This window comes from Ovis canadensis, chromosome 3 (assembly GCF_042477335.2).
Source record: "Ovis canadensis isolate MfBH-ARS-UI-01 breed Bighorn chromosome 3, ARS-UI_OviCan_v2, whole genome shotgun sequence".
NCBI lineage: Eukaryota > Metazoa > Chordata > Mammalia > Artiodactyla > Bovidae > Ovis > Ovis canadensis.
Window position 1 is genome coordinate 26,311,798 of NC_091247.1, and position 23,250 is coordinate 26,335,047.

Sequence of the window (23,250 nt, forward strand, 5' to 3'; positions counted from 1 at the left end):
TTCAACTAATGAAGCCAATTAGTGCACGTTGTGCTTTGTAGTCGCATCAGCAGGAACTAAATGAGCCTTTTGGGATGTTTATGGATTTAGTTGATTTCAGGAAAAAGAGTTGACTGATCAGAGCAGCTGTTGGTGGGAAACAGTTTGCACCCAAATAGGAATCAACCATAAGACTGAACAGATGCTGTTCTGTCTTCTTAGTGCCTGGATCATGGTGTGATGTTATCAATTAGTTTCCTACCAGGAAAGCCTTAAATATAGTCAATGGAAACTGTCAGAGGCCTGCCGCAGCATTGTACATCAGCAGGGCAGTGTTTATTCTCTATAAGGCTTACAGTCTTGGCTTCTCAGCTATCTCACTAATCAGTTAAAAAACAAACTACAAAATAACCAGTAATTTAAAAAACTGACTTGGAAATTAGTTTACAGAATAACTTGAAATCCCTTTAAATACATCTTGTAGTTATTTCAGTTAATTGTGGTATTGAGATGTGATGATTAGTTTTACATGTCAATCTGACTGAGCTAAGGGATACCGGGGTGGCTGGTAAACATTTTTTTCTGGATGTGTCTTTGAGGCTATTTCTGGAAGAGATTAACAGTTGAATCAATAGACTGAGTAAAGGTGATGACCTTCACCAATACAGGTGGGCATTGTCCACTTTACTGAGGACCTGAATAGAACAAAAAAGTGAAGCAAGAACACATTTGTTCTCTTTGCTTGGAGCATCTATCTTCTGCCCTCAGCCATCAGCACTTCTGAATCGTAGGCCTTTGAATTTGGCCAGAATTATACCATGAAGTCTCCTGAGTCTCCAGCTTGTCATCCACTCTCTGTGGATGACAGACCATAGGACTTCTCAGCCTTCATAATTTTGTGAGTCAATTTCTATAATTTATCTTCTATCTATTTCCTATTTCTCTGGAGGACTCTGATTTATATTATACATGGAAAAACAAACAACAAAAAAAAAGTGTGGAGAACAGGAACTCTTATTTCCAGAGGACAGACCTCACAGTTGCAGTCTTTCTGGAAGAAATCTATTCTGTGTCTCTCCTCACATTATAATGCAGGAAATCTGAAACACTTACCAGGCAAAAGTGGGTTTCAATCAGGTATGTCCCCACGTAGTCTGTGTGACCTTGGGTAGGTTACCATGAGAATAAAGCATAATATATTTTGATTTTCCTTTCTATAAAGTGAATATATATATATATATATGTATATATATATGTATATATATATATACTTGCTTCACAGGGTTAGATAAAAATAGCATATGTGATCATTTTTGTTGTAATGCACATTTTCTATGTTCTAAGGTATCAGATTATATAGACAATTAATCAATTTATTGATTTGCAAGGAGATGAGGGAAACAAAAAAGGACTTTAATTAAATAAGTTGATTGTAAAGATGTTTTTTGATTCTGAAAATGTGAAAAGGAAAACTGCATGTTCTTGGTTTGAGATTATATCATAATATATGCAAAAAAAATTTACTTTCCTTTTGCTTTCATATTAAAAAGGCAGATACCAGAGAGCAACTCATCAAGCATTCAAGGAGACTGAAATTGCTTGATATCTGTTTATAAGACACTTTTTTTTCCTAATCTGAACATATAAAATCCATGTACAATAATCAAAGAATCTTAGTTTGAGATGTGAGAGTATCTCAAGTGGCTTTTATTTCTTGTGTTAGGCTCACAAATAAAAGTTGGTTTCTGTGTTATAATTCACACTTAATTGGTCCTTTTTTCTGTGGAGTCAAGAAAGAAGGTATTGCAAAGATTCTATTATTTAACTACTGAAAGAACATTTCTAGCACAATAAATAAATCACAAACCCAAGACATTTTTCTGTGCATAATTATCATGAAGCCTTTTTTCATTTTCACCCAAATGAGGCATCAAGTTTTGTATGTGCTTGTGTTGCTTTTAATTTTAGCAGAAGATGGGGCAGTAGAGAGAGCTTTGAGGGAAAAGTGTTGCTCTCTTGTAAAATCATTTTTACGTAGTTGTGCTCATTTATTTCATGTGTACTCATTGATTGAAGCCAAAGAAATTGCCAGATCAAAGCTGGAAGAGACAGGATTTGGAAATATTGGAGACAGAAATATTGGACTTTTGAAGATAGAGAGGGGGAAATTTTATATATATATATATATGATATTATATACTATTTATAAGTGAGTAGTATATGTTATGTGTATATATACCTACTGAAATAAAAAAGAGATACAGATGATTCATTGTTGTTCAGTTGCTAAGTCATGTCTGACTCTTTGCCACCCCATGAACTGCAGCACACCAGGCTTCCCTGTCCTTCACTATGTCCATTGAGTTGGTGATACTATCTAATCATCTCATCCTCTGCTGCCCTCTTCTCTTGCCCTCAATCTTTGCCAGCATCAGGGTCTTTTCCAATGAGATGGCTCTTTGCATCAGGTGGCCAAAATATTGGAGCTTCAGCTCCGGTGTCAGTCTTTCCAGTGAATATTCAGGGTTGACTTCTTTTAGGACTGACTGGTTTGATCTCCTTGCAGTCCAAGAGACTCTCAAGAGTCTTCTCTAGCACAATTGAAAGCATCAATTCTTTGGCGCTCAGCCTTCTTTATGGTCCAGCTTTCACATCTGTACGTGACTACTGGACAAACCATAGCTTTGACTATATGGACCATTGTTGGCAAAGTGATGTCTCTGCTTTTTAATACACTGTCAACTGATAGACAACACAAAAATATTCTCTCTGGGAAATCTAAAAATTTGACCCTTAAGGAGGTTGCTCTTACGCACTTCTCCCCCTCCACTTCCAGTGTCTCTATGAATCATAGCTCAGGAATCTTTGACATTGTGCTTGAATCTGAGCAACATGAAACCTGCCTCGTGCACATGCATCCTGAATAGGGCTGGTGCTGCTTTTGTGTCCCTCTTCTGTAATCAAACTTTTATGTCTTCAGTTTCAGAGTTCACGACAATTTAAAGTATCTCTTCTTTCAAAATCACTCAAGAAGCCTCTGCCACAACTTTTTAAAGCAAGATTTTAATGCTCTTTCTCATCAGTGTGTGTGTATGTTCAGTCACTGAGTCATGTCAGACTCTGTGACCCCATGGACTGTAGCCCATCAGGCTCTTCTGTCCATGAAATTTTCCAGACAAGAATACGGGAGTGGGTTGCCATTTTCTCCTCCAGAGTATCTTTCTGTCCCAGGGATTGAACCTGCATCTCCCAAGTCTCCTGCATTGGCAGGTGGATTCTCCACCACTGAGCCACCTGGGAAGCCCTTTCTCATCAACAAATAAGTGTAAATGTTAAAACCTGCCATTTTATTGAACAGTTGCTATGTTCTAGGCAGTCACCTTATTTAACTACCTAATTTAACTCTTACTCCAGTCTTATGAGACACAGATATTGCTATAACAATATCACTTGAGCCCATGAGATTAACTGAATCATGTCACAGCCAAGGTGGTCAGTCAATGAACATTACTTTTGCTCGGTGAAGACTGAGGGAGCTGATAGAGAGAAAGATCCTTAAGGATGGTTTAATTCACAGTTCATATTACAGGGCAGGGAAAATGAGTTCCAGGGGCAGAAAGTGATGTGACCAAGGTCTCACTGGGGTTTGTATCAGAGCTGGGAACCAAACACAGGCCTTCTGACTTCCATCGTCATCTTTTCTGTGGAATCAGGCTGCTTTGGGGAACAGAATGGCTGACTGAGGTGTGGCTGGGTGTAGGTCCCCCAACTGCTAATTATGTGCCAGTGTTACTGAAGTTCCTGGGAATCTGGATCAAGAATTGGAGAATGGATTCGGGAAGGCACTCATCTCCTTTTGGGATTAGATCGTCTTGTCACTCAGGCCCCTTCACTCCTTTTGGCCCTTCTGTCAGAGAGATGCTCAACGATGATACTTAGAGGAAGACATGATTAGATCAACTACAGGATAAGAAATAGGATAGTTGCAAAAGCCCATTAAGGAAAGGACCTAAAAAGTGGAAGCATTTTAGGAGACTAAGGACACATTTTCCTCTTCTTTGCTTGCTGTCCCTCTAAAATGACTATCATAGAGAGCAGTTACACTTTCTGAAAGAGCTTTACTAAAGTAAGATATTTTTTTTTCCATAGATAAATAATTTTGTCAAGCAGATTTTTTTTGCAGGAAGGTAACTGATCTCCTTAGGGGGAAAATGTTGCTTTAATATACCATTTGGAACATGGAAGTCCTTGGATCTATTTAAGAATTACTGTAAACATGTTTACAAAAGGCAGGTGTTCAGAAGGATCACTTATTAATTTTTACCACATTCGACTGAGTGCATAGATTTACATACAATTATATTGTATTTCCTATTTTAATATTCTAACATTCTCTTTGATTCTCTTAAAATGTGCAGTCTGTGTCAGGATAAATGATCTGTTTAAGGACTTCTAATCCAACAACAAACAATGCCAAATATCTACCTTCATGGAGATCCAAATACTTTGTCTCAAAGGGTCTTGATTCTTCAGTTGCTGGACTCAAAAATGGAAGCTTTTCTCAGGAGGACTTGCTCATAAAACTCTAGAGAGGATGTTGGTGGGGCAGCCATCTTTGACTGTTCCCATAGGGATGGTCAGCCTCAAAGCTATAGCATGAAGCTCTTAAAGGATAAAATTATTTATGACACTAGTTAAAACAGTAAAGCAGGCTTTATTCAAGACTACTGCAACAGAAATAGGGACTACTGTGATGGGGTTATGCAGTCTGGGAGAGATTAGGCTCAACTCTGAAGAGATCAAGAAAAAATGGAAATTTATAACCAAGGAGTAAGATGGGAACCCATGGATAGAAAACTACAACAAGAAACATCATGGGTAAGGGAACAAATCTGGCTCAACGAACTTAATAGAATTCTTGCTGAAGGTAGGACACGGTTATCAGATACTGAGTGGGGATTCTGGTTAACTCAATTTGACAGGATTCTTGCTAATATTGAGTATTACAAAGAAGGGCATGGAAATCAAAAAGTTGATGTCTAGTTGGGAAAATGATTCATGGAAGTCTGATTTAAATGTGGGCAAAAAGAAACTCTGTTAGGGACATGCCAAGAATATTGCAATCAGAAACTCTGAGTTAAAGGAGGTGTTTCAGATAATCAGGCAGTGGTCTTGGAAGCTGAGATGTCAACCCTCCCTCTGTGGGCTGGTCTTGTCTCAACATGTCAGTTTTTTAAAAGAAGCTCTTCAATTTATTTGAAGGGATGTCATATAGCAGAAAGGATATGCCAGTCCTAGGATGCTCCAAAGAGCAAGAACATATGGAAGTGACAAGGTAAGAACTTGTATACATGTAAATAATAGGTTATCAATGATAGTGTGGTGAAGAAGCATGTTGGTGCTCATGGGGTGTGCTGAGTCCCTCATGGTTGGGGTTTCCCAGCAAACACCAGCAGACAGAGTTTCCAGCAGACTGTGTTTCCCAGCAGACATACAAACACGCCAGGTTTAAGTTGAAGCTGTCTGTCAAGTTCACTGACTACCTGGCTGCTTATAATCCCTTCCTCCTGTTCAGAAACCCCATGAAGGCAGGTATGCCCTAGGGAGTTCTAGAAGTGAGTGACATGAAAGTCACTCAGTCATATCTGACTCTTTGCGACCCCATGGACTATACAGTCCATGGAATTCTCCAGGCCAGAATACTGGAGTGGGCAGCCTTTCTTTTTGCCAGGGGATCTTCCCAACCCATGAACTGAACCGAGGTTTCCTGCATTTCAGGCAGATTCTTTACCAACTGAGCTATCAGGGAGTTCTAGAAAGCCAAGACCAAAAGCAGATATGGTCTATAATATTCCTGTAGTTTATGAAGTATGACATATTGGGTATCAGGTTTTTCCTCACTGGTTCCCCTAATGAAAGTTGAATCTTTTCTACAAGGATGATGAGTTCACCTTTGAGGATCATCTCATAGTGCTGCTGATGGCCAGGAAACCCTCATCTTGGTTCCTCTTGGATCTGGGGGGGAGAAAATATGTTATTTATGTGTTTTTATAATTGAGAAAGAGAGAAAGAGAGGGAGAAAGAGGAGGGAGAGACTTTTAATGCATACACTGACCCTTCCTGTCTTGATCCTTTACCTTGTTAGACTGTGTTCCTAGGACCCTTCCTCATTGTGGCCTCTCCCCATTTGGCCCCTTTCCTCTCAATTCACAGTTCTTGCCCAACTTGATTCCCTTTTAACCAACTGACCTTACAGGTGTATTTAATTTTGCAGCTGGACACATACTGAATAACTCTTGTCAGTACTTATTGACTGTTTATTCAACATTTTCCCCTTTTATACATTACATTATTTAATTCTCAAATCCTTTGTATGACTTATAAGGAATCACAAGTGTCATGGGAGAGAAGAAATAGCTTAAGTGCCATACCTTTCTGGATTTTTTTTTTTTCACTTGGAACCGGTAGATTTGTGAGAACAAATATGAGTTTAACAAATAAACAGAAATACGCAATTGCTTGTAAAACAGGCAGCAGATGGGCTTTGCAAAGCATTCATTTTACTTGCAGTCCTATGGAACACACGGTGCTTTCATGGGTACTGATTCTCACCAGGGAGTTAGGATCTCACCACTGTGGAGCTGTGCATCATTCTTAGTAGGACATCATTCCTGTCACAGCCTTGCCAATGATGGAAGGACAGTAATCACCAGGTATAGAAAAGCTACTGATGTGTAAGCACTTACACGAGAGTCCATTACCATAAAGGGAGCTAGAGGAAATAGGCTAGAGAGATGCAGGCAGATTTTTCAGTTCGGCTCCTGGAGTTCATATTTCTTCCAGTTAACTGTAAATAATCTCGCCACTGAGGATCTCATTTAAGTCATGCTATTTTTTCTTTTAGGAAAGATATATTATTATAATTAACATACCCTCATAGAAACCTAGATGAGTACACTTAAAATGGGTCACTTATTCTGACTTTCTTGATTTAATGCCATTTTGCCTTAAAAAAAAAAAGAATGTGCACAGTAATTTGCTGCTTCCTCTCACCATCTGTTACCATAAGCTCATACACAAAATATAGCTATAAATCATAGTCACTAAAACTTTACTCTTCTTGTCACATTAGATGTTTTCATTAGGGTGTGTATGTTTGTGTTTATAAATTCACATTATCTTTACTTTCTGTGTGTTTTTCCTCTAAATAAAGAATAAGGAATAATAATCTTTGCAGACTTTAGTTACAAGGACAAACATTAGAGCACAATGCCTTTGAATTTCTAAGACAGCTAAGAATTTCTAACTATAACCAGCCCTTTTTAAGCAACTTCTCTGTGGATAAAAGTGGATTCATTTACCTGACTTTGCTATCCTCTTTTTGGAACCGATGCTTTTGAACTGTGCTGTTGGAGAAGACTCTTGAGAGTCCCTTGGACTGCAAGGAGATCCAACCAGTCCATTCTAATGGAAATCAGTCCTGAATATTCATTGGAAAGACTGATGCTGAAGCTGAAACTCCAATACTTTGGCTACCTGATGCAAAGGACTGACTCATTTGAAAAGACCCTGATGCTGGGAAGGATTGAAGGCGGGAGGAGAAGGGGATAACGAAGGATGAAATGGTTGGATAGCATCACCAACTCAAAGGACGTGAGTTTGGGTAAACTCTGGGAGTTGGGATGGACAGGGAAGCCTGGTGTGCCGCAGTCCATGGGGTTACAGAGTCGGACACGACTGAGCGACTGAACTGAACTGAACTGAACTGAATCATTATAGGACAGTCTTTGAACACAGTACAAGTTAGTGCATCTGGATCTGCTTAGGGATTAAACAGAGGAGCTCTCAGGCACCAGCTGATTTACCTCGTTAGCACATAAATGTCTTTGCTATCAGTCTCTCCATAATGCTTTTGACCATGTGTTTGTAATACACTGTTACTGTTTAGTCGCTCAGTCGTGTCCAACTTTCTATGACCCCATGAAATATAGCCTGCCAGACTCCTCTGTCCATGAGATTTTTCCAGGCAAGGATACTGAAGTGGGTTGCCATTTCCTTCTCCAGGGTTTCTTCCCAATCCAGGGATCAAACCCACGTCTCCTGCATTGGCAGGTGGATTCCTTACCACTGAGCCATTGCAATATGTGGTATAATACAAAGACAAACTAAATGAACAAAACAGAAAAAAAAAAAGGTTTCCTCAACTATTCTCTCAAGGGAAAAGAACAAAAACAAAAACAGTTCATCTCTCTGACTACAGTATCACCTAGATGGAATATCAAAGAAATAAACTTTGTAAACTTATCATAATGCCCTGAACTGAAACCAGCAACTTAAAAATCAAAGTAGGATAGATAATTCATCCATGTTCCAAAATGATTTGTATGGTGACAATCAATTACCTTTAGTCTCTCTTTTGAGTTTGTTATTAGCAAGAGTTCTGTGTGTTGGATATGGAGAACTATATAATTCAGCATGGATAATAATTTTATTTTCCCTGCTGAAGGGGAGTGATAAGTCCCTCAATATGCCACAGAGCTATTTGCTCACTTTCTTTCTAAATTCTGCCTGGTAAAATGAAATCTTTTTGCTCACACGTGTAACATTCCACTGTCACCTTGGCTGTGTTGTGCTGTTAAAAATTTAAATCGCTCTGGTGAATAGCCAATTGTGACCTTTTTTCTTATGGAAGATGTATTCTATTCCCAATTTTGCTTGGGCTGTAGCAGCTTCCAATGCAAGTGAATGCATGTCTTCTAAAATGTCACTAATAAACTCCCTGTCATTTGATGTTATAGTAAGATATCACATAAGAAATCACATTTATGTTTCAACAAAAATCATCAAATAAAAACTGAGATCAAATGAACCAATTTATTTTATAATATTCCCACATTAAAGTAAAATGTGTGTGTGTGGTGATTTATTGATGGGAATTAATTTTATTTTCACATTGAAAAGAGGCTATTCCACTAATCTTTGTTTTTCCACATACAGACAAGACTAAGATAGGTGAATTTTGGGCCAAAAAAATTAGACCTCATAGTGCAAATAAATAAGTCCTATACTGGAGTAAGGAAATCTAGGTTTTAACACCATCCTGGCTTTTTGATAGCTGTATGACCTTGAGGAAATCATCCTCTTTGAGCCCTTATTACTTGTCCATAACTTAGAGATATCAATTCCTATTCTATTGCCTTGGTTTTTCATGTGAGGTAATATTCTTAGAATCTGAACTGCTACTCAAATATGAGGTGAATTTATTTTAAATTTCAACTAGATTATTGACCAAAGGCTAAGCCAATAATGAGGCCACTGTTGGTGTCAAAATATCCCTTTGTCAATGGGCCCTACCTGCTATTTGTATTTTTATTAACCATTCTACTTTAAGACTAGAAACAGTGGATAAGGATTACTCGAGGCAGATATTTTGCTGACTCTGAGGTTGGTTGCTGGTAGCAAATAAAAATACGGGCTCTTAACCACTGTCTTTGAAATGTTGAGCATTTTTCCTGGGACTTCATGCATACTTCATCTTTCACCAAATCTCTGCAGGAAATTTCCACTATGCAGTTAACAGATATGCAGATAGTCAATGAAGGCTCAGAGATGATACCTTGCTCAGGCCGTAGAGTTGGTTCCTAGCAGAGTCAGAATTAATTCCTGGCTAGGACAGCACTCTTGTTAATGTGTCAAGCTTTTGACAAAGTCCTTAACAACAGAATGTTGTTGTTAAAATACTAAAATTTGCTTGATCCTACAGAGATCCACTAACAGGCCACCATCTTGAGGGTAAAGAAAGGTGTCTTTTTTTTTTTTTTTTTTTTTAAGAGAATGGCTGTTTGCAGCTGTTAAGAAATGGTGGTTTTCCTTCATGTTTTCTTAACTTTTATTTGAGCTTTGTTTCTTAAAAGCCAATATCACCTACAGTTTTCTCTCTTGGGCCCCTGTCTCCATTTACTTTTTAATTTTAGAGAAATTGATCCCATTACATATTTAAAGGAGAAGTTCACATTTTTATGATAACCAATTATGTTGCATAAAGTTGTCTAAATAGACATTTCTTAGCAATTTATCCCCATAAGCAATGATAGAAGTGGACTGCACAAAAAGGCAAACTTGCTGTCAGCATAATGTGGGCATGCTTGCTAAGTCACTTCAGGCGTGTCCGACTCTTTGCGACCCCATGGACTGTAGCCAGCCAGCACCTCTCTCCATGGATTTTCCAGGCAAGAATACTGGAGTGAGTTGCCATTCCTGTCTCAGGGGATCTTCCTGACCTAGGAATTGAACTCACATGTCTTAAAAGTCTCCTGGTTTGGCAGGCAGGTTCTTTACCACTAGCGCCACCTGGGCAGCCCATAGCATAATGTATACTGGGTATGATTTCTAACTAACATATCATTAGAATTCTTATGCCACTTGAGCAACATCTAGGCAAATTATTTTTGTTTGCTTGTCTTAGGTTGGGAAAAAGAGACCCAAAGAGAGAAAGTGACCTGCCTATGGTCTCATTACACAGGCTTTTAGAAACTTTCCAGAGGTACCAAGACTTTTAATACAAATTATCTTTTGCACTGTCTCATGCTTTTATTTCCTTTGCTTTAACAGAATCTTCCAGCATAAAGCAACTGCTCTACTTAGTACATAGTGAATAATAAGTTGATTTTGATCCCTACCTACAATTGTTTATGAACTGGGGTACTATACTAACACTTCTCTCAACACATACACATTGTCAACTTCTAGAGGACCACCAAAGGCTCCTCCGTGGACTTCTTATGCTCATGATAAAGATTTTATTTATTTAAGTTGATTTTGCTCCCTCGTACCTACTCACTGTAGTTTAAGGCTAATTGATACTGCCTTTAAAAACTGTGTTTCTGTGGCACACGTGAAGACGACCTGATAAGTCTATAGAAAATAGAATTTGAACTACCCAAAACATTTTAAAATGTTCAGATATATTCAACACTGTACTTTCTGCAAAATATTATGTCTTTCATATCAATCTTCTTTAAGTTTTTCTTCAATTTTTTGTTCTTCAGTCATTAAGTCAGTGTCTGACTCTTTGCAACCCCACGGACTGCACACTATAGGCAACTCTGTTCTTCACTATCTCCTGGAGTTTGCCCAAATACATGTCCATTGAGTCAGTGATGCCATCTAACCATCCCATCTTCTACTTCCCATTTCTCTTTTTGCTTTCAATCATTCCCAGAATCAGAGTCTTTTCCAGTGAGTTGGCTCTTACATCATGTGGGCAAAGTATTGGAACTTCAGCTTCAGCATCAGTCTTTCCAATGAATACTCAGAGTTGATTTCCTTGAGAATTGACTGGTTTGATCTTGTTGGAGTCCAAGGGACTCTCAAGAGTCTTCTCTGGCACCACAGTTTGAAAGCATCAGTTCTTTGGTGCTGAGCTTTATTTATGGTCCAACTCTCCCATCTCTACATGGTGGTGGTGAAGTCGCTCAGTCATGTCCGACTCTTTGCGACCTCATGGACTTCGTCCATGGGATTCTCCAGGCAAGAATACTGGAGTGGATTGCCATTTCCTTCTCCAGGGGATCTTCCTGACCCAGGGATCGAACCCGGGTCTCCCTCATTGGAGGCAGATGCTTTAACCTCTGAACCACCAGGGAAGCCCATCTGTACATGACTACTGGAAAAACCTTAGCTTTGACTAGATGGAACTTTGCTGGCAAAATGATGTCTCTGCTTTGTTTTATGCTACCTTGATTTATCATAGCTTTAAAAGTCATTGTGCATAGATTGGGAATGACATATAGGAACATAATTTCTGTGTATAATTTAATAAATTATTCACACATGGGATACAAAATTAAGAATGCACGTAATATTGCTTTGGTTTCTTATCTGCCTTATCAGAATGACAGTCCTCATTCTGATAGATACAGTCTTTTAAAGCTGTTGTATTGGAAATAAGAATAGGTATCTATGTGACACACATGGAAATTTTGCAATTAGATGTAATCAACTCACAAATCTGAGCAGAGTGTCATTCTGGAAAGAGAAAGAAGAAAAATTAATATTAGGGTCCTGGTGTTTTAAGATATAATTTATTGCTCAAATGTAACATTTTCCATTAAAATGGAATTATTATAATTTGTTTCTATTATTGCTTCTCTTTTCTTGAGTGACTCATTATAATTCTTCATCAGCTCTATTTGTCTTTTCATGAATAAAATAGTAAGACATTTGAAATATGTTAATATATTAAGATTTTTCTTTTCCATTCTATTTACTCTTTGAAATTTGGAGATATATGCATATATGCAAATACTCATGAATATATATGTATACCCATATACTTATTGGAGCTGATCTACCTATCTGTTAATATATTTATCTTTCTATCTTTCAGTGTGCTGAAAGTAAAAAGCCTTCTTGGCCAATACAGAGAGATTCTGTGACAAATACGCAAGAAAGAAAAAAACATATTCAGTCCAGTTAATAACTAGAAACTCATTCAGCCCTGATGCTGAATATCTGGAAAGGCACAGAGGAGACACATGGGAAATTCTGAAAACACTTTGAAATATCTAAAAGAAACAAAATCATGTTATATGAGCAAATGTAGTCAAACACAGGGAAGAGAAAAAATATGCAGGTCCTGGTTTTCTGCAATAGAATTTGTTGTTTAATTATGCATTTTTCCATTTTTAAAGTGAAATCATATAATATTATATTTGTTGTAGCAGTTTCTGTTAATGGCATGTTTTAGACTGAAGACTTTTTTTGAGGAACTCAGATAGAAATATTTGATGATGATATTAGTATCCAATCCTACACATGTTAGAATCAAAAGGCCCAGAGAGGACATGCATCCAGTCTCCCTCTTTACATGGGAATTCTGGCATTCCTGTCCTGTGGTATATGTGTGATGATGGATAGGCTTACCCTTGTCTATTCTGACAATTCTTTCTCTGGAAATTTAGTTCATTCATTCAACTGAGTACCTACAAGCCAGGAATGTTTACACACTGGAACACATTAGAAGGAAAAAGTAAGACACTGCCTCTGTGCTAGAGATGATTACAGTCTAGTGAAGGAGAAAGAAATATGAATAGCTTATTAGCATACCAAGGAATAAATGCATGGTGGGAACATCTTTAAGACTCTGAAGGAAATCAGAAGAGTGAGTGATAGACACTGGACTAAAGAGTTAACATGTGAAAATGGTTTTGATTCACTAAAAATTTCTATTCGATTCTCTATTCTCTCTGTCTCAGTCTCTCTTTCTCTCTGGCATGCATATAGTAAAATTATGTAGCCCTTTTAAACTCTTCACAGTCACAATTTCATGTCTCATCTTTCTGCATCTGCCTTGCTCATGTTCTTATCAATAAACCTAGTAATGAATTTTACCAAAAAAACTGTTCAGATGACCCAAGGGATTACCCATGAATTGAGTAAGTGTGCCTCCAAAGGACATAATAATGATTTATGGATAAGATTATAGGGCTTAGCAAAAAGAAATATTTCCTGATAATCAGATGTTCATCACTGGAATGGGCTGCTGTCTTGAGTATTAAGTTTTACATTCTTAGAATGTAAGTAATTGCATATTTCTATTGACGCAGAATCTTCTATTGACAAAGCTACAGAACTGTGAGTTGTGTTTATAAGAAAACCTTTAGAAACATACATTTAATGATCTTAATCTTTTGTTCTCTCTTTCTATACAATTTTATGATTCATGTTATTGATGACAATGTTGAAAATTCAGGACCAAGGACAGCAATTTGAATCCAGGATAAGAGGGATGTTTGTTTTATACTAAATAGTAACAATAGCAGCAACAAAGACCATATTAGCAAAAATATTATATAATCTGCAAAGATATTATATAATATATCCACTTGATCAATGAGTGGAAGTTTCAGAGTTGGAAAGGGGGAAAATGAATAGTTACTGTGCAAGGCACCATATTATCTCTTTTAATCCTCTTAATAAATATGTGTGGTAAATATTGTTATCCATGATTATCTATGATGTTTGTATGTATATGTATGTTTATATATGCTTATATATGTATGTTTATAAGTTGTCAAGATATGTTTATGAATTAGGAAGTTGAAGGATTAAAGCAACTTTCTTAAGTTTACTTTATTAGTAAGAGATTCAGTCCCATTTATGATTTCAAATCTCCTTGCCTTTCTACCCAGAGAAGAGGAAATATGAAAAAAGGGAAAGGTGATATCTGCATAGCTAAAAATAATCATGCAATTTGACCAAATTCACAGAGAAGGAAACTGCACTTTTAATGGGGAATGGAGGAGAGACTTTACTGAGAAAAGCAGCTTATTACCAGCTATATGTGGGCATTTAAAATACTTAGTTTTATCACAAATATATTTATATGTCTAGTAATCTTTATTTTCTAAATAACCCTGATCCAGTTTAGGACACACTTCTTCAATATACTCTTCCCCAGACTTTTTTTGCCTCTGAAAAATTCCACTCATCCTTCAAGGTCTCTGACAAAGCTTTGTGGTTGGCAATAGAGGATTATTAGTGATTTAAATATAAAAACTAAGAATTAAAATTTTATAAAATTCTAGGACTACTGATGAAGACAGCTTTTGGATTATCAAATTTTATAAGTCACAAATAGCTTACAGAAAGTTGAGAAAAGAAAAGACTGTAAAGGCAAAGGAGAAAAGGAAAGATATACCCATTTGAATGCAGAGTTCCAAAAGTAGTAAGGAGAGATAAGAAAATCCTCAATGATCAGTGCAAAGAATTAGAGGAAAACAATAGAATGGGAAAGGCTAGAGATCTCTTCAAGAATATTAGAGATACCAAGGGAACATTTCATGCAAAAATGGTCACAATAAAGGATAGAAATAGTATGGACCTAACAGAAGCAGAAGATATCAAGAAGAGGTGCCAAGAATACACAGAAGAACTATACAACAAAGATCTACATAACCCAGGTGGCCACAATGGTGTGATCACTCACCTAGAGCCAGACATCCTGGAATGGGAAGTCAAGTGGGCCTTAGGAAACATCACTATGAACATAGCTAGTGAGGGTGTTGGAATTCCAGTTGAGCTATTTCAAATCCTGAAAGATGATGCTGTGAAAGTGCTGCACTCAATATGCCAGCAAATGTGGAAAAGTCAGCAGTGGCCACAGGATTGGAAAAGGTCAGTTTTCATTCCAATCCCAAAGACAGGCAATGCTAAAGAATGTTAAGACTACCACACAACTGCCCTCATCTCACAGGCTAGTAAAGACAGGCTCAAAATGCTCCAAGCCAAGCTTCAACAGTATGTGAACCGTGAACTTCCAAATGTTCAAGCTGGATTTATTAAATGCAGAGGAACCAGAGATCAAATTGCCAACATCTGCTGGATCATGGAAAAAGCAAGAGAGTTCCAGAAAAATATCGACTTCTGCTTTATTGACTATGCTAAAGCCTTTTCCTGCAGATCACAACAAACTGTGGAAAATTCTTCAAGAGATGGGAATATTAGACCACCTGACCTGCCTCCTGAGAAATCTGTATGCAAGTCAAGAAGTAACACTTAGAACTGGACATGGAATGACAGACTTGTTTCAAATTGGGAAAGGAGTACATCAAGGCTGTATATTGTCACCCTGCTTATTTAACTTATATGCAGAGTACATCATGAGAAACTCTGGGCTGGATGAAGCACAAGCTGGAATCAAGATTGCCAGGAGAAATATCAATAACCTCAGATATGCAGATGACACCACTCTTATGGCAGAAAGTGAAGAAGAACTAATGAGCCAGTTGATGAAAGTGAAAGAGGAGAGTGAAAAAGGTGACTTAAAACTCAACATTCAGAAAACTAAGATCATGCCATCTGGTCCAGTCACTTCACGGCAAAAAAATGGGGAAACAATGGAAACAGTGAGAGACTTTATTTTACTGGGCTCCAAAATCACTGCAGATGGTGACTGCAGTCATGGAATTAAAAGACGATTGCTACTTGGAAGAAAAGTTATGACTAACCTAGACAGCATATTAAAAAGCAGAGGCATAATTTTGCCAACAAAGGTCTGTCTAGTCAAAGCTATGGTTTTTCCAGTACTCATGTATGAATGTGAGAGTTGGACTATAAAGAAAGCTGGGCACTGAAGAATTGATGCTTTTGAAATAAGTCCCTTGGACTGCAGGGAGATCCAACCAGTCAATCCTAAAGGAAATCAGTCCTGAATATTCATGGGAAGGACTGATGCTGAAGCTGAAACTCCAATACTTAGGCCACGTGATGCAAAGAACTGACTTATTTGAAAAGACCCCAATTCTGGAAAAGATTGAAGGTGGGAAGAGAAGGGGATGACAGAGGATGAGATGGTTAGATGGCATCACCGACTTGATGAACATGAGTTTGAGTATGTTCGGGGAGTTGGTGATGGACAGGGAAGCCTGGCATGCTGCAGTCCATGGGGTTGCAAAGAACCGGACATAACTGAGTGACTGAACTGAACTGATAAGTTACAACAGATCTCTCCAGTGTAAAAAGAAAATAGCCATCTTGAAAAGATAGACTGAACACTAACTCTGTGGAGCAGCGGAAGTCACTAGCCTAGTCATAAGGAGATACTGGTCCTTCTGTGACTCATTTCTGACACTGCAACTTGTGGTTAAGCAGGTTACCTTTCTGAGTCCCACAATAGAAATTTAATTAATTAGCTTCTATATAGTGCACTTAGCTACATGTCTTTCCAACTAAACTGATTGCAAGCATCTTTGTGCTTTGTTTACATCTAGTAACAACCACCATTTTACCTAGAAGGCACTAATTTTTTAAGTGTTATTTGATTTATATGAATTGAGGTTAATTTTTCCTCATGTGTGGAGCACAAATAACAATCCTTTCTCTACACACTGCACACTTTGTTATGTGGTGAATCATTTCATGTGAAGCTTTTTTTTAGGGGAAACCTCCCATAAAGCATTATGTAAATAGAGCCTTAGATTGTTTTATCTTCAGAGAAACAGATATGACTTACATGGCCTACATGTGACTTCAAGAAATAGAGGGAAAATAAATTCATCATAAGTTGAGTAACAAAACCAGAATAACTATTCCAGAATCCGAATGCTGAAACAATTTCCTTGAAGCAATATTAAAGAATGAAGTTCTCATTTATTTCTCTATATTCATCTTTGTGTGCATGCTAAGTTGCTTCAGTCATGTTCGACTTTTTGGGACCTCAGGAACTGTAACCTGCCAGGCTCATCTGTCCAAGGGATTCTCCAGGAAACAATATTGGAATGGGTTGCTGTGTCCTCCTCCAGGGGATCTTCTCGACCCAGGGATCAAACCCATGTCTTCTGCATCTCCTGCATTTCAGGCAGATTCTTTACTGCTGAGCCACTGGGGAAGCCCACATTCATCTGTAGGTAACTACAACTGATTTGTAAATATGGAAAATAGATGACACTCTTTTATAATCAAGACTTCTATCTTTCAAAGTTATGCAATGATATATCACAGAGGCTCAATACTTTCATCCACATCATTCTATGATCTTCACAAAAGCTTAATGATTCAAGCAAGAACACATCTCACATTTTTTTGAACACTGAGACCCAACAGTATGAATTGACATGCCAACATCAAAGTGCTTCTTGGTATCAGCCAAGATAAAATTCAGGTGGTGTCATTCTTAGCTCCCATCATGATTCCTTCCAACCATAGCACCATGGACATAAGAGGATACTGAAAGTTCTGGCTAAAGTCATAGACTCTCAAGATCACTCAGAGCCCACCTCTGGTATCCATGCTTAACTTCACATCATTGACTTGAAGCTAAAGATGTTTAAGCATTTTCTCTGTCTCCCGAGACTCTGTTCAGTGTCTTGGTTTACTTCCATAAAAGCACTTAACATACATAATCAGCCAATAAGGGAATATGCTCCTTCAGGCCCAAGGGCAGCTGTTTAGCATGAAGTTAATTCCTTGTTCAGCAAGGTCATCGGAGTATGGTTGTCACTGAAAACGTCCAAAGATCTTTATTCTCAGGCCACCGTTTGCAGTGATGTTTGGTATTCTGCATCTTTGAGAAATTTAGGCCTGTTTTCTATGGGATACTTAAGAAAGCTATTTTGAAAATATTTTCTTGCTGAGGTCTCTAGCCTGCATAGTCTCCATTTTGACATCTTTTCGTCTTTCCGTAAAGTCTTAAAATGATTATGCTAGTGTTAGCAGTAAAATTCCTTCCCCATCCTTCTCCGCAAAATAGCAGATGGTAAATAAATAAATATTTTTAAATACTCTTACATTCTGTGACTCATTTTTCAGGCTAAGTATAGCTTTACCCAGATGTTCACAACTCCTATCTAGACTAAAGGGCAAGTGGCATTTATCAAGCCATTCTCTGTCTTCTAACCTCTAGTTCTTGCATATGACCATGGCGTGAATAGAAACTATTACATGAAATCATTGAAATACACAAAATAGTTTATTTGCATGCATTCGTTATAGGTATGCTTCATCAGTGGCTCAGCAGTAAAAAATCCACCTACAATGTAGCAGATGGGGGTTCAATCACTGGGTGGGGAAGATTCCCTGGAGAAGGAAATGGTTACCCACTCCAGTATTCTTGCCTGGGATAAACCCATGGACAGAGAAGCCTGGTGGTCACAAACAGTCAGATACAACTTGGTGACTAAGCAACAGTAATAGTTGCAAGTATTGGTTAACGTGTGATCTAGACATAGTAATGGTATCTTGCATATCACCGGTTTACCAGCATTTTAAAAAATAGCGATCTTTAATAGACCTATTCAGAAAGACAAACTCTCAGAATGTATGAAACAAAGGCCGTCTGCTTTGTAAGCAGTTAAGATTTCATCCTTTTTGTGAGAATCAGTGTGATACATTTATTGAGTTATGCTTATGGTTTTTCTTACTCCTTCCTTCTCTATAGTGTCATATGCACAAAAGGGATTCTGATGCTTCATAATGGTTTATAATAAATAAATATGTAATGCCAAATATATGTAAATGGATGTTCTAGGTTCCTCATAGCAGGAATCAATAGTATAGAGTATATTTAATTTTATAAATAATTCAATATGCAGATGTAATTATGCCCAATGTTTATAATGTGTTATGTGATTCAGTTGCTGCCATTTTACTTTAATTACAAAATCTTAAAGAATTATGTGTTAGAAGCTGAGTGCTCATTGGTATTCTATGTTCCAGGAATGGCACAAGTAGAATAAGATTCTGTGCTTACTTTAGAGGTATTTATCATTTGTATAGTTAGTCACTCAGTCATGTCCAACTCTTTCAACCCTGTAGACTGTAGCCCGCTAGGCTCCTCTGCCCACGGAATTCTCCAAGCAAGAATCCTGGAGTGGGTAGACATTCCCTTCACCATTAGACAAAAAATAAATCAATGCCCTTTGGCATTTCAAGTCTCCTACCAGGCAGAGCACAATGCAAGTGGACTTTCAGCTTCCAAGTCTCCAGGATCTTACTCCCAGCACAGGGAAGCCTCTTTAACATCAGCCAACATAGAGGGAGAAGACTCTTGAGAGTCCCTTGGACTACAAGGAGATCCAACCAGTCCATCCTAAAGGAAATCAGTCCTGAATATTCACTGGAAGGACTGATGATGAAAGTGAAACTCCAATACTTTGGCCACCTGATGCGAAGAGCTGACTCATTTGAAAAGACCCTGATGCTGGGAAAGATTGAAGGTGGGAAGAGAAAGGGCTGACAGAGGATGAGATGGTTGGATGGCATCACTGACTCAATGGGCATGAGTTTGGGTAAACTCTGGGAATTGGTGATGGACAGGAAGGCCTGGTGTGCTGCAGTCCATGGGGTCGCATAGAGTCTGACACAACTGAGTGACTGAACTGAACTGAACTGAACTGAACATAGAAGGAAGGTTGAGGGAGGGCAGCCTCATGTGTGAGGTGGGTCAACTAACAGGGAAACCAAAAGTCTCTCCTGAACTACTTGGGCATCAGACTTCCTTGAGCCCCCTGGAAGGCCATGGTGATTGATATTAAACTTATACAAATCAAGGTCTATGTTCCTGATGACATGCCCATGAAATATGTAACTAATAATGTGATATAATGAGTAGCATTCACAGCATACAGTTCCTTCCTAAAAATCTTCACGTGAGTGAAGAAAGATTTTCTTTGTTAAGCCCAAGAGTGCTTTATATATCTCCACAGTGTTGTCTCCTATTCATCTCAAGTCTGGAACAGCCCCTCTCCTTTCTTTCCATTGGCTGCTTAGAAAGAAAGTGAAGTCACTCAGTCATGTTCGACTCTGCAACCCCATGGACAGTGGTCTACCAGGTTCCTCTGTCCATGGGATTTTCCAGGCAAGAACACTGGAGTGGGTTGTCATTTCCTTCTCCAAGGAAGGCTGCTAAACCTATTCTATTCCTGACTGGAGGGTTTTTATCTATCTGCTGTGAGCCAACAGAGTGAAACATAAGCCGCTGCCTCAGCCCATTCTTGCTACCAAACCTGATAAATCTGTAGGAGCTTTGCTCAAAGGTTTTACTCTTATGGGACAACATACGGTAAAGAATTGTAAACACAGATAAGAGTGTTACCAAGTCCTCACCAAGGTCTTACCAAGTTCTGTTGGTCTCTGTCTTGGACCTGACTTCTGAGAGGACAATATTTTCTTTGATTCTCTGTGTGAGATTCACTCCTTTCCTCCCAGACCCCTGTGCCTCTTCCATCCTACCTCTGAGAAGCCTGTGTTAACCCCTTATGCCTCCTTGACCCTTTATCCCAACATGAAATTGAAGTGTAGGTAGAAAGATGTCTATCAACTTTATTTTATGTATGAGCAGGATCAGAAGAGAGGGATTTGGTTACTGGAGGATATAGGGGAATTCATCTGAACAAACGATAATGAAAGATTACTACATGTCAGAAACTGATTTGGTGATAGCTGGGTGAATAGCACAAGGTCTTAGCTCTCTAGAAATTTTAGTGTTGTGGGGTATTGTTGTTCAGTTGCTAAGTCATGTCCAACTCTGCGATCCCATGAACTGCAGCACACCAGGTTTCCCTGTCCTTCACTATCTCAGAATTTGCTCAAACTCCTGTCCATTGAATCAATGATGCTGTGGGGTATACATGGGGGGAAGATATGTGCTGAACTAAGAAACTGAGTTATTTAGACTGGATAATAGAAGTCTAGAAGTTGGGATGAGGGATGTGGATTGTGGTAGCTATCTTTAGATAATGGCAGAGCAGTCTTGAACAAAAGGGTTTTTCTCAGGGGACACAAAAGGTGTGAACTGGGGCCAGTGATTAAAAAGAGCTGAAAAATTTTGTTTCATGTAATAAAGAACTTTCTGATAATCAGAGTTGCTGACTTTGGGATTGCCTCAATGTGATGTGGTGAGTTTCATCTTTGGAAAAGGGATAGTCATTCACTGGGACAATGTGAAGCTCACATGGGTGTCAGTGGAGCCCCAGAGCACTCCTGGCTGTGTATTCTACAGCTTTTTGGCTTGCATTGTTAGATACACAGGGCGTACATGGTAAACTACTGAATCTCACAGCTAATTTCACGCCTATTATTTGTATTCCACTCTGTTTACCTTAAAGCCTTTCTTTTGAAATAGCACTTCCATTAAGCAATGTAAAAACATTTCTGGAATGAGCTTTCTTCTTAAATTTATTTGTCCTGTTTCTCTTTGGTGAACAACCTTGTTTCTTCTGGCATTTCAATATTCAGCTTTGTTTTGACTCAGTACATTTTATAATGTTTGAATTGTTATTTCTTTCCTACTTTTAAATTACCCCAAATCCCAAGACTTTGCTAGATAGAAGACTGAAAAATATTTTTATTGAAAAGCTATATTCTCTATACTTCAATGACTTTGTAAAGCAAATTTCATCAGAAGGTGGAATTTTTGAATTTTTAGTAAATATGAATGCTCACTTTTCCTCACCACTGCTTAGAATTTGACTGATTACACTTTGGAACTGCATAATTGTGTAATTAATCTTGAGGATGTCAGAATGCATATTTTTAAAAGTAATTTTCTTAGGGAAATAATACATATCTTATTATTTTTTTTTTTGCTGTCATTGGTATTCATGGTCTCTTAGTTTATAGGTATAAAGCCTGCCAGAGATAGCCAATATCAGTGCCATATATTATTAAAATGAATTAATTTTTCAGCCACATCTTCCATTCAATTTCTCATTAAACGAGGCATTGTAAATTCTGATGTCAAGGAATACAACTAGCATGATTATACAATACTGGCATTATACAGAGTCCTCGTGGCTAACACAGTTATCTACCATAAACACTGATTCATTCTTTACGGAAAAGAACTTTAAGATACAGTTGGCAAAACTGACCAAGAACCAGGTGTAATTCAAACCTCTGATACTCTCATTGCTTTTACAAGTATAAAGTTTGCAGTCACTGCATACAAGGAGGAACCTAAAGAGAGATATATATTTACTTAACCTGTAGTTTTTGAAAAATATGTACAGTTTATTCAAAGACCACGATCCTTTGAATTATGCAAATGTGAACAAAAAATGGATGAATTAATGAATCAGAGTAAGTAGGGGGAGAATGGTATATACCAGCACTGACATGGGTAAACTACAAGCAAAAGATGTGTGCAGACCTGGGTGTGTCATGCCACTTGCGCACTCATGCCACATAGACCACAGCCTACTGTCTACAGTTGAGGAAGTGTTCTGTATGAAGGCATTCAGATTCGCAGTGAAAAATGCCAGGCATTGGTCTATGTAAAGTTGAGTAAGACAAGATCTTGCTTTTAAGGAGCTCAGAATCTAATGGAATAGGCATACAACCGAGCATAATAGTTTCAATACAACATTCTTGTAAGTGCCAGCAAAATGCTTTATCGAGCTAAGGAGACATCACCTCACTCTGCAGATATGACAGGTTAGTACGAGGGGATTCCAGAGGAGGGGAAATCTGAGCCTTGGCTTGACACAGAGAGAGGGCCATGTCTGTAGGAGGGCAAGGCACTCAGTCAGGACTGAGAGACCAGCAGACTCTGAGGCATTAGGTTGGAATGAGTCTGGCACTTACAAGGATGAGTAGTAAGCTCCATGAGTCTGCAGCAAAGGGTTGGCGGGAGTCATGTTCCTACCCTGGTCCCCATTCTGTAAGCAGTGGAATATGCCTTGGGCTTATATGTGGAGAAAAGCTTAATGAGACTGTGTTTTGGAAGGCCTCCCTGGAGGCAAAGTGGTGACAGATTGGAGGATAAAAGGACTA